The following is a 13,291-nucleotide window of genomic DNA, read 5'->3' on the forward strand; positions in this document are numbered from 1 at the left end:
GACATCATGTGGTATGTCCTAGCTTGGACTTTTATGTAATGCTAGAGAAGGAGCAGGTCAGCTCCAGCCTAGTATGGTTCATCCAATGATCTTGGCATGAAGTATACTAGTGGACATGTTGCCATCTTACAGTTTATTTGTATTTTCATAAATGTGCTGACACGACATGGATGACATGTTTTTGTGGGCTTCTCTCAGTCTAGTTAAATCTGCTCAGCACAGGTATTAGATGTCTTCCCAGTAGGGAATGGCGAATTGGTCTGGTAATGGAGATTGGGAGACAGAACAGAAAAACTAAAAAAAATCAGCAACTTCTCATAAGGCAGCACAGAGATTCCAAGGTATTTTAGCAATAGCAGCAGTGGTGTCAATGGAGAGTGCCCAGTGAAGATAATGTACACACACAAAACATACACCCAAGACTGTACACACACACACACATACACACACACACACTTTCCAGAAATTCAGACATAGTTGGTTTACCTCTGTTGCCTTTCAGAATTAGAATGTGACAGGCTGTACACATGCCTTCAGCTGATCAAGGGACACTCATGGTCAGTGATAGAGTGACCCATCTGTTTGCTTGAGGTGATCGTAGCATTCACATTGGCTCATGGCCTCCCAGCCATCCCCACCACCACAGGTACCATCTCCCTTGGCAGCCCAGCCAGTCTCTTCCTTAGCTGCCTGTTGGGCAGTTATTCATCACTGGGCAGGTTATTTTTTCTTTCTGAGCTAAAATACATTTCCTCTTGTTGATTTCCTAGAATACCAAACAAACAGACTTCTTGTCCTGAGTACCACTCCATATGCCAATATAACCTCTTTGGAAATCATCTACTTGTTCAACCTACACCAGAGAATGGAGAAACCCAGATGTCGTGGCTTATGCCATCCCTGGCCTCTGGAGGGGTTTGCAGATGACAAAGTGTCTCTGAATGACAGCTCTGAGCAGTGCAGGCTCTGGAGAGGGATGGAGACACTTCCAGGCAGCCTCCTTCAGAGTGAGAAAAGATTCATGGATAAGAAAAATTAATGCCTGGGGTAGATTGTGTTTCCTTTGGGACACAGGAAGAGGCTCTGCTATTTTGCTAACTTTTTTTTTTTTTTTTTTTACTGGGATGATTGATCTGATATCTAGTGGCTTCTGAGATTGGCATAGCATAAGGGTTTTGAGGGCAAACCTAGTGTTCAATTAGCCATAGCATATTGGGCCTGAAGAGCTTGTCTCATACAGGTGCTCCCTGGGAACCAGCCGAATGGGGAGGAGGGTGAATTCCCAAGGACCACCCTGGTGGGTAGGTAGAATGCTGTTCCTCTCTGCTCTTCATTAACGGAAAATGTCTTTTTCTAGTCAAGGCCATTCTCCCATTTCCCATCAGTGTTCTGTCTCTCCTTTCTTCCTCTTTTCCTCTTTCCCTTAAATATTCATTAAGCACTCAATATTATGTACTTCTTATTTTTTTCTTACTTTCATTCCTCTTTCTTCCCAATTAGCTTGAAAATTATGAATTTTAATAAGTTTGCTTCAAACGAAAAAGGTGTCAGATCTGTTCCTTGTCTTGGCAGGGTAATTCAGAGATATGGCTGGGAAAAGTGACAGATCTCAGAGCTCATCCAAGACAACTCGGCCCAAAATAAATCCTGAAATGGCTGGGCTGGAGATGGGGTGATAAACGAACTAATCAAATAAGTCACAAATAAACTTAGGATTTTAAACCAAAACCAATCTCGAATTATTATTGCTACTCTCTAGGAGTCTGAGGAAGCAGGCTTCATGGTAAATTCATAGAGAAAATGTCACCTCAATAAAATGTCAGGTTTCTCAAGCAAGCACATGTGTGCACACCCCCTCCCCGAGATATGACAACTAGTAGAAATGCACGGAACACTGAAGTATTAAAGCTCCACAAGCCAGGTTCTAACCCTAGCTTGCTGATCACTGGTGGGAAGTCACCCTTCATTCAAAGGCCTCAATCTCCTTATCTATGAAGAGATGTGGGTCCACTCAATAATAGTGGTGGTTCTCTTGGGCCCTAGTGGATAGAATTCTTTCATGAACCATCAACTAGATCTGTGAGGTCCTAACTCCAATCTGCCTCTGGTCCATTGTACCATCTTGTACATGTCACACATCCTCAGGTTGCCTTTACACAAGAGGGATCAGAATCCTGTTATTACTGCTTGGACCAGCTAGGATGTGGTAAGAGGACCATTTTCCCAAAGACCATTCTCCTTAATTCCAAGGGCAGCCAGAAACAGAACAAGAGGAGAAATCTTGTTGAGAAAGAGGAAGAAAAAATTCATGTGTGGTCATCCTCTGAGTGGCTGGAGTTGGAAACCTGGGAATGATCCTGGGCTATCCACTTTTCTTTTCTCTTTCCTTTTTCTCATATCTCCCCAGTCACCAAGTGCTGCCTATTTTTCCTGCATAAATCTCTTGCCTCGGTTGCTCTACCTTCCCCTCATTTGGGTTCTGCCCAGAATCATCTCTATCTCACTCCAAATCCCATCCCCTTCTCACTGGTCTCCCTGCCAGGCTTCATTTCTACCCCATCCCGCTACACTAAAGTTTTTCCTATACAGCCTTCTACTACCCACAGAACAAATCTCAAGTGTTAGCCAGAGGCTTCTACACTGCCTAAGCTGTTATCTCTCTAGCCGGTCACATGTCACTCTTCTTCCTTTCAGCCAAACCAGCCTGTCCATTAGCCATGACACGGCACACGCTATCCTACATCTGTGTCTTTCCCTCTGCCAGCCCCCATGCTCGAATTGTTCCTTCTTGTTCAAGTCTAATATCTAGCTCAAGTGTCCATGAATCCTGTTTGCCAAGCTCCAGATAGTTTTGTATATTGCTTCTCTTTCTCTTCCCTTTGCTTTTCTTCTTTATTTTCTCGTGTCTTTCCTCTTGCCCAAATTAGATTAGAAACTCCTCAGAAGCTCTAATTTGTGTTGGGCCATCAATAATACTTGTTTTGATAATTAAGATGATGACACTGGTGTAACCCAGTTTTTCAAGTCTTGACTGGCAGTTCTAAAGTTTGTCCCAGAAACCATGTTCTAGTTTGATTGAGACACTGCAGCTATTTGAAGTATAGCTAGAAAGTATAATCTCTGCATATTTCTCTTCTCTCTTCCTTTTTCCCTGACTGAGAGTCCCCCTGGCCCATCAAACTGGACAGAATCAGGGAAAGCCAAGTGATCACGAAGAACATCTGAATATTGGTTCTCTTACAGTTGAGAGAAAATTGTATCTAAAGCCCCATTTTTTCAACCTTAAGAGGATCTGTAATGCCTGTTCCCCAGATGCCCAAAGAATCTTCCAGAAGTAATAGAACCCATGTGCCCCCAGTCTTGTACAGTTGTGTTCTTAGATCTCTGTGTCAGATGGAGGCTGGAGTCCTGAATGGACATTCCTAAGAAGGCTTCGTTCTTCCCTGCTGAGTAACCCATGATGGTGACACTAGGGTGTGTGCTTACTGGGACCTACAATAAAAGGCTGAGTTCTCTCTCCTTTCCTGGAGCTTACTGGGTGATGTAGAGGGCACCAGAGTAAAAGATGCTGTGGAAGAATGGGGTGGAGGCTGAAAAAGGATCAAGTGCTGGGACAGATGCTGTGGTGGCATTCCTTCTACTCTGGTGGGAACCTGGGGAGGAGTAAGGGATTATTTGTCTGTCATTTTTCTTACAGTGCTAAGAGGTAGGCAGAAACCAGGAGAAGGGAAGGGTAGAAACTTTACTGTCTTGCTCTTTTGTCTTTTGCTTCATGAATACTATAAGCATGCACTGGGGAAGGTCCTCCTACTCAGCAAGCAACCAGGTGGGGATGGTGATTTTTAAACATGGCCCCTGCTGCGCCATGAACAAAAGAGGACAGTAACCATGTTCCTTTGGAGAAAGCTGTCATTTTAAATTTCGTTAATATATCATATTTTTGAAAGAAAAAATTTATTTTAGTACAGTTTTAGATTTACAATATTATTAAAAAGCACATAGTTCCCATATACCCCACATCCAGTTTCCATTATCATTAACATCTTACATTAATATGATATATCTGTCACAATTAATGAACCAATATTGCTACATTATTCACCAAAAAGTCAATATTTCACATTATTTAAAATATTTTATTTTTTGGTTGTAGTTGGACACAATACTTTATTTCACTTATTTATTTTTTTAATGGAGTCCTGAGGATCAAACCCAGTGCTTAGCCGCTGAGCCACAACCCCAGCCCAATATTTCACATTTTAATTTTAAAAAATTCATGTATTGTGTTCCACTCAAGAACTTATCTGTTTGGTTTTATATAAAAATTTAAAATTTTCTTTACACTGAGCTAAAATATATGTTTGGGAAATACGAACTGTTTAGACCATGTTTTGTGTTCTCTGGGCCACAGCTGCAGTCCCCAGGGGAAGTTTCTAACCAGCGTGGACAGCAGGAGTCACTGAGCTCAGAGTGGGTTCAGGAAAAGGTCTCACAGGTCCCTGTCAACCCTGCTCCATTGCTGTGGAAGTCCAGAAGAGTCACTCCATCTCTGAGCCTTGGCATCCTCCTTGGTGAGCAGGAATAACAGCAGCCTGCATCCCAGGGTGCTGTGAGGATAGGCTGAGATACATATGCAGACATGTAAAGTGTGATTCAAACGTGAGAGATTTTTATCAAGATGATTTCTGAGTCATGGGAAGTGAGCAGCTACTTCAGTGTGAACTGGTCCTTGAGATGTCACCTTGTTGCTCTCTCAGCCTCATCTGACTCTCCATTTAGCATCCTGATGAGGGCCGGAAGCTGAAACTAAGAAAGGAAATGGCTGCAACCTCACATCCTTATTGCTAGGTTGCATGTCACAGACAAGGGAGACAGAAATGGAAGGTTTGTTTTCTGCCTTCTGCTGCTGGATTTCCTGTGTCTGTCCTGATGACTTGTGGCTTCCCTAAGGCCTGCTTGCTGGCTGATGAGGATCGCCCCCTGCCCCGGAGGAGCCAGATCTAGGTTTCCTCTGTCCTGGGCATGTGGGTGTGAAGTACACCATTGCCAGTCTCAGCACAGCAGCTGGCCCAGCCAGGATTTCTGCTCTTGAGCTCAGGAGCCCATGCTAGTTGCTCGCACTTCTCAGAAGTCCCCGTGGACCTGGTTGCTGCATCATTGGTGACACCGACCTGAGAATAAAGCCTAGACGTCTCAGCCTTACATCTGAACACCAGCCCTCCCTGCTTATAGGGACCCATGTTTTTTTTTTCCTCTTTGTGTTGCAGACTTTATGAGTTTATCTTAATCTAAAGGACCCAGAATTAATGCCCTCACTGTTAACTTTTCCTGTCTAAACCTTGGAATTTTTCCCTGAGTCCCAGCCTGGGGCACTCCTGCTACTAATAATTTAATTAAGTTCAGTACCCATTCAAATAATTATGCATTGAGTAATTGTTTGGGTAACCTGAGGATACAAAGATAGATTGAGCCTGGTTCTTCCTCTTAGAAAGCTCACTGGTTAGTGGAGCAGAAAGACGTAAAAGACAATTGTTTAGTTATTAGACAAATGTCTGCCACATGCTAGGCTTTTAAGTTCTGGGGATGACTTGGGATTGAAGATAGACAGGATTTCTGACTTCATGGAGCTTAGAGTGGATAGTAATTAAAAATAAATATGTACATTGTGTAACTATAAACTGTCAGTATGCTGGGAAATCAGGGTACCTAAAATCCGAGGACATACAGCAAGGGGCCTAACACAGCCAGAGGTGGGGAGACTGCCCTGGACAAGGGGCATTTGAGGTAAGAAAGAAATGTAGGCTTAAGTGGGAGAGTCAGAGGGAAGGAAGAACAACAGGCAGGAGAGACACAATATGCTTGCACTGTGATGGAAACACCCTGAGTGTTGGGAGGCCCCTGAAGGCTCCCTTACCTGGACTGGTTTGAGTGTGGTCAGATGGCTCAGATGCAGTCTGCCTACACACCTACTTTCATCCCTTCATCCTGTGCCCATCAGCCAGGACCCCTGCCAGGGCACATCTTCTGGGCTTTCCTGTATGTTTGCTTCTTTCCAGGCTACCACTTGAACTCCAACATAGTCCTCACTGGATTTCACATCTTACTTATTCAAATAGCTCTTCTCCTAACTCCCACTGCAGAACAGAAGTCCAGTCTCAAGATCTGGAACCTGGCCCCTGCTTGTCTCCATGAACCCTTCCGCGTGTGGCTAATTTGGAATAGAGAACAAGGATGATGAGTGGATAAAGAAACAAAACAAAACAGAAATTTCTCAAACCTGTCTGTGATTCTGCGGCATTAAGATTCTACTGATCTGAATTCTCTGCTCACAGCTGCACAGGAGCAAGAGACCATGATTCCTACAAGCTCACTTTGGATGATTCCTGTTTGTAAGATGTTTTCAATGTGTCACAAAACCCTAGATTTCCTTGCTATTTTTTTCCTGTGAAAAAAAAAATCTTCAAGAAACACAGTGTGAAAGTTCCTTTTTTAAACACAATTATGTTGAATCACCAAGGGCTGATGGAGCTCAAAAAATCATTAATTTGGTTATTTTGAGAGTACAGTGTAAATCTGATCTTCACAAGGATAGAAAATGCCAATTCTCTAAAGGGTTTAGGAGTCATAAATAATAGGGACGTGTTTTGACCATAATCCTATTCATGTAATATAGCAGGAGAAATTTAGTCAGCCTGACTTTGCCCCATCCTGATTGATATTCTTGGAAGCCTAGAGTTTATAATAAATTCAGGAAGCCTGGAGCTCAGTGGTTCTCAAATGCTATGTCTGAATTTGTAGAAAGTTTGTTTAAAATATGTGTTCAGACCCTGCTCTTAATCTATGGAATTAAAATCTCTAGCATTGGAGCTAAAGAACCTTGATTTTCAATAAATTCTCAGGTGAGTCTGACATTCAGGCAGGTTTGAAGATTACGAACCTAACTGAACTTTCGACCTATTGGAGAATTTTCTATTACATTCTTACTATTCAAAGTATGTCCAAGGACCTGCAGGAAAACAATCTTCTGGAAGCTATGTAGAAATTCAGAATCCCAAGTCCCATCCTAGACCTACTGAATCAAGAATCTGCATCTTCACAAGATCCCCAGGTAGTATCTATTCACATTTAACTTGTCAGAAGGTCACTGAGACACTACTTGAACATTCCTCGGTTGGGAAGTTCATTGTATAACAACTTGCTTCATGTCTGGGTGGCTCTAATTATTGAGCTCTTTCTTTTGGGGGGAGGGGATACTGTGGACTGAACTCAGGGGTACTCAACCACTGAGTCTCATCTCCAGCCCCATTTTGTATTTTATTTAGAGACAGGGTCTCACTGAGTTGCTTAGCATCTTGCTTTTGCTGAGGCTGGCTTTGAACTTGTGATCCTCTGGCCTCAGCTTCCTGAGTCATTGGGATTACAGGCATTTGCCACCATGCCCGGCTACAGCTCTTTCTTATAATTTACTCACTCGCCCATTTATGCATTCACTCTACAAATATGGGTAGACTTTAGAAAGTTGACCAAGATGGGCAGAATCCCATTATCACAATTCAGCCTTTGTGTGTGTGTGTGTGTGTGTGTGTGTGTGTGTTGCTGGGGCTCAAACCCAGGGCCTTGGCATGTGAGGCAAGCACTCTATCAACTGACTATATCCCCAACCCCTCAGCCATTTTTAAAAATTGCAGTTCACAGGCCGAGAGAACCTCTGTCATGTCCACAGCCCAGTTGTACCAGGGCAGCGGGGTAGGTTGCTGAAAGGCCAAATAAAGATCCTGGAGACAGCATGCAAGTCATAAGGTTTACTGGTGAGACGTACAAGAGGTCAGTGACTGCTCCAGGAACGGTTCATTGGTGGGATGCTAAAGAGACAGCACCTTTGTCCCTCATGTGCTTCACCAAGCAGTACTTCCTCTCCCTTGTGGTGTTTTATCCAGTGACAACTGGATGAACAAATAGCCCCTATCCTTTCCACAGTGCCTCAGTTCTGTGTCAGTCACCACTGATAGAGGAGTTTTACATGTTGGGCTGCAGAGGCAGTGACATCATCAACATTAGCTTGCTTGGTTAGCTTTGTTTGCTTGCATGACCAGCCACCCAAGAAGCAACTGCCCTGGCCTGCGTGCCAAAAGCAACTCGCTACAGATAACGCTAACTTGCCCTAGTTCTCAATGCACTTAAAAGAAAGCCAGTGTCCAGATAACACGTATCTGGACGTTCCAACACAGGCTTGCTCTCCTTTTTCTTTTAACATGGCTGGGTTTTTGGGAACAGAAAGAGGACACTCAAGGACATGATGTTTTACTGCCCCCCTTTTCTTTAGAAATGGTATACCTCTCTTTATAGAGATACATTTTGTTCTTTGTTTTTACACAGATAACCATGTCTCTTTCTGTTAGTGCCTTACTGAGGGCTCTATGAAGCTGCTAACAATCCAACATCCTGAATTTCCCCCACCATCCTCCTAATGCGATGATCCCAATTTCACAGTATGCCAGTTTAACTCCTTGCTACCCAAAGTGTGGCCCATGGTTCAGAAACATTGGCATCACCTGGGAGCTTGTTAGAAATACAGAATCTCCAGTCCCACCCTAGACCTACTGAATCAGAATCTGCATTTGAACAAGATTCCCCCAGGTGATTCTTTTTTTACACACTAACTTCAAGAGGCAGACAAACTACCTGTTTCACAATCATTCAATTATGATTGCTAATTTTGTAGCTCAGGATCAAGCCCTATCTCCTTAGCTTAGCCAAGTCCATCAATTTAAGAGGTGTTAATTATGGTGTTCCTTCTTCCTGGAATCATATTCTACACTACTTAGCATTTATTAGCTGGGTCCAACTTAAAAAAAAAAAAAACCCTGCTCAAATTGGTTTATCTAATAAGGAAAAAAAATCAAGTTCAATGTTGAATACATATGTGGTGTTCCATATTTTTGTCGTTCTTATAATGGTTTCTTTCTCTAAAATTTACCATCTTAACCAATTTTAAAATGTGTGTTTCATATTAAGTATATCACGTTGTTGTGCAACCACAACAATGTTTCATAGTTCGATCCTCTGAAATAAAACAAAACAAAACAACTCTTACAAGAATCTGCAAGTAGGGAAGACTTCAGTGTTAACTTGATACCCTACAGTTCTCCTGGCTTTTCCTCCATCCTTCCTTTGGGTCCAAGATGGCAGACAACTACATCCAGGGGAGATCCAATCCCAAAAAGAAATAATTGATTGTCCAGAGATCTTGGCAAGCTTTTCTCACATCTCACTGGTATGATCTTGATCATGTTCCTGTTCCTTAATTGGCAAAGAGATTTTAAGGGCCATCAAATTATAGCTTTAAGATCACTTTGGCTTTGGCCCAGGAAGAGCTGGAGAAAATAAGACTAGAAACAGAGAAGTCAGTCAGAACCTGCTGCAGCATCTAGGCAAGAACTAATGTAGCCTGGGACAAAAAAGTGGTTTGGCGGTACTGGACATGGAGGGCTGGAAGGGCTCGCTGAGATGCTCATGTGATTGTTTTTTTTTTTTTTTTTGTACCAGGAATTGAACTCAGGGCACTCGGCCACTAAGCCACATCCCCAGCCCTATTTTATATTTTACAGAAAGGGTCTCACTGAGTTGCATGGCACCTTGCTTTTGCTGAGGCTGGCTTTGAATTCACAATCCTTCCGCCTCAGCCTCCCAAGCTGCTGGGCTTACAGGCATGCGCCACTGCATCCAGCATGATTGAGATTTTTAACTCCATTTTCTTCTTCTGTTGAAAAAATAGAAATGCTTTTCCCCCTAGCCCCACTCAAGAAAGCAATTTAAGTTTTGTGTCCTGGGTGAAGCTGAGTTTTTCCTTGCTTCCTGGGAAATTATAACAAACCACTGTTTTGAAAAAAGCAAAACAAAATAAAACAGGCAAATGAACAATAAACAACTTAACCAACTGACTAACCACCACCACCAGCAGCAATAACAAATAATAGTGAGCTCTACTGAGGCACAGCAGGAAGGCAGGAGAATGAGAGGAGAGTTGGGGATTTCCTATACCTACAGCGATGGCAAGGGTTGCTGGTTACCCTGGAGATCAGAACCAAGAAACAGGGAGCTTCTGCTCATGGAGCAGGACCAGAGTGGCACATGTATATCTAACACTGGACCCTAATGACTCTGGTCACAGGGACGGGGGCAAGTTGGTCATGAGGAAGTTAAACATGTGAGCAGAGAGCAGCCCACTCAGTCACAGACTTGAGGCCTCCAGGTGGACACAGGGCTGGCTCCCTTGCCATCTTTAGGTATTTGCTTAAAGAGCACAGTCTTAATGAGTGTTTCCTGATTTCCCTTTTTAAAACTTTCAAACTCTTTTCCAACAATTCTTAATATCTTTCCTTCTTTTATTTTTCTTTATGGGACTCACTGCCATATATTTTACTGTTTTACAGTCTTTGTTTATCTACTCCAGCCATAATGTAAATTCCATGAGATAGAGATTGTTTAGTGTACTACATAGCCCCACACCATCAATTAATAAGTAGTTGTTGAATGAACTAATTTATGAATTGTGGGACAAACTCTTAACCACCACATCTTACAGTCTAGATAGGATTGCTGAGAAGCCTCGGTCAAAGCAATTTGCATCACTACCAAATTTCAACTCTAATAGCTGCAACCAAATATTCTTTTGACCCAAAAGGCAAAACTTTGTACGTGGGAGGCCATCACGTCATGTGACCAGCGTTTTTCCTCTCCTGATCAGTGGAGGCACTGTCCGTCATCCCCCTGATGATCTGGCTACTCTTAAGTTGCTGAAGACGGTAGCCTCGATCTTGAGGGTAGAAATAATGCAACCAAATGTGTCTTCATGCGTAGGCATGCCTTCCTGCAGCCCCATGGGTCGAGCTAAGCTCACCTGTTCCTTTGTGATATTAACCCCTTGCCCTGTTTGGGATAAAATGTTCCATGGAAATGCCCTTTGTGAGTCCCCTTCTCTTACTCTGCCCTTGGGTGAGGCCTTCCTAGCTGTCAGTCAAGCTGCTGACAGTGGACATCATGAAGATAGACTCAGCCCCCTGAAACCTGCCCCCTTGCCTCATTTGAATGGCTTCTCCTCAATAAAAGGGGTCAGCACACGCTCGCTCTTTTTCTGTGGACCCTTAAGGTGAGAGGAGCCGTCACAGGACCCCCAAAGAAAAAGGTATCTTTGTCTCTTATGTGATTATGTTGTGCAGCTCAGTTTCCCTGGAGTGACCCTGAATGTTTTAGGCGCCAGCGATACGACACTTTGACTCAAAATTATGGTGTGGATATAAATGTATCCACTGAAGGGTACGTTTCAAAAGATAATTTAGGCTTTGCATAAAGTCAGAGGGTTATAATGAGACTGAACTTGAAAAAAAATCCTGTACTTGGCAGAAAATTCTGGAAATAAAAAAAAAAAGGAGAAAGCTGACTTACTAGAATTTGTTGAAGAGATTAATTTCTTTGTGATCTCCAGGAAAATACCAAGAAATGGAGGAAAATGGGAGGTGAATTTTAAAAAATTTAAAAATTTAAATAAAAATTTAAAAAAATTGACACTTTAAGGTTGGGGGTACAACTCAATGGTAAGGTGGTTACCTAGCATGTGTGAGTCTCTGGATTTGATCCCTATTACTACAAAAAAAAAATTACACCTCTTTTCAGAGTGGAGTGTATAGGAACCAATATCATTAAAGAAATCTACTATTTAGGTCTACCTACTATTTAGAACACTCCTATTTCTCCGAGTCTTGACATGTCACTGGAGAACTGGGCTAACCTGTGGGGACACTCTGTAGGGAAAAATGGGACTTCCCAAGATAAAAGCAATCAATTATCAGAAGCTTAGTATGTTTCTTGGGAAAAGGCATTTGAGATCTGGCTAGGGCTAGTTTAAAATTCACAGCAAACTGCTTCAGAGGCTGAGCTTCTGGGTCTTGCTGAGCTATTTTATTCACCCAGAGACTCTGGTGCTGTCAGTGCTAATATCCCTGTAGTCTCATCTGTCCTGTAGGCACACTGTCTGGAAGGGAACTGGGAAAGGTGGGGTGCTCACTCTCTTGGTGCATTAGCAGGTTGACCTGGGTTTAGCCCCACTCTCATTCAGCTTCCTAGAGTCACCTCCCCCAAAAGTACTTGTAGCAGATGTTGTTGGTGCCCTCCGCAGGTCCCCTTTACTAGCTCTGAGCATGTTGACTATTAATGGTGCACACCATAATCAGGATTGTCTTGGTTGATGGGAGCCACCAAGCCAAGAGGTATCTAAGAGGTTCCATTTTGCTTCTTCCCTGGGAATCAATCATTTCTCCAAGGAACCCTGATTCTTTTATAATGGAGAGTGGTATCTAGAAAAACTAAGGTCTGGGTGCTAAGTGTGCTCATTTCTACTGAGGTGTGACTGCTTTTATGCCCTGCAGTGGACAGCTTTTATGCCCTAGGTACATAGTATGGATACTCACACATGCAAACAACTATACACAGCTATACTTCTTTCTGACCATTTGTACATGTTTTAGAAAACATCTATCAGTTTTTATTCCTAACTCCAACTTGGATCCAGCATCACTGGGTATACTCTTGCCTTTGCTTTCCTGTAATTTCTATCTTAGACAGAGGAATGGTTCTCATTATCTACAATATATTTACTTATTTATTAAATATACATATATAACAGTTTCAGAATTGTTAACCCAGCCCCACTGAGAAAGAAATTTAATAAGTGGAGTAGTGTTTGGACAATTTGCTCTGTCTTTAGTCTTCAGTTTCCTGTCAAAACACTGTTTTCGAAAGTTACTTAGGTTGGCTCCTTTCTTCCTCACCCCTTCAGTGTGGTTATGATTCATTTGTGACACAATTAGATTCATCTGTCATAGTTTGCATTCCATTTAAATACCTCTTGCCACTGGTAAAAAGTTTAAAATTCACATACAGTAAAATTCACTCATCGTGGTACATATTTCTATAGGTTTTAACAGATGCCATGATCTGTGTACCACCACCATTGATCCATATAAAACAATCCCATTATCCCCCAAATTCCTCCACATTACTCCTTTTTTTTTTTTTTTTTTTTTTTTTTTTGTGGGTTGTTCAAAACATTACAAATTTCTTGACATATCATATTCCACACTTTGATTCAAGTGGGTTATGAACTCCCACCCTCACCCCATACACAGATAGCAGAATCACATCAGTTTCACATCCATTGATTTACAAATTGCCATCCTAGTGTCTGTTGTGCTCCGCTGCCTTTCCCATCCTCCACCCTCCCCCCTCCCCACCT

Source organism: Marmota marmota, unplaced genomic scaffold (genome assembly GCF_001458135.2).
Source record: "Marmota marmota marmota unplaced genomic scaffold, marMar, whole genome shotgun sequence".
In the NCBI taxonomy this organism is placed as follows: Eukaryota; Metazoa; Chordata; class Mammalia; order Rodentia; family Sciuridae; genus Marmota; species Marmota marmota.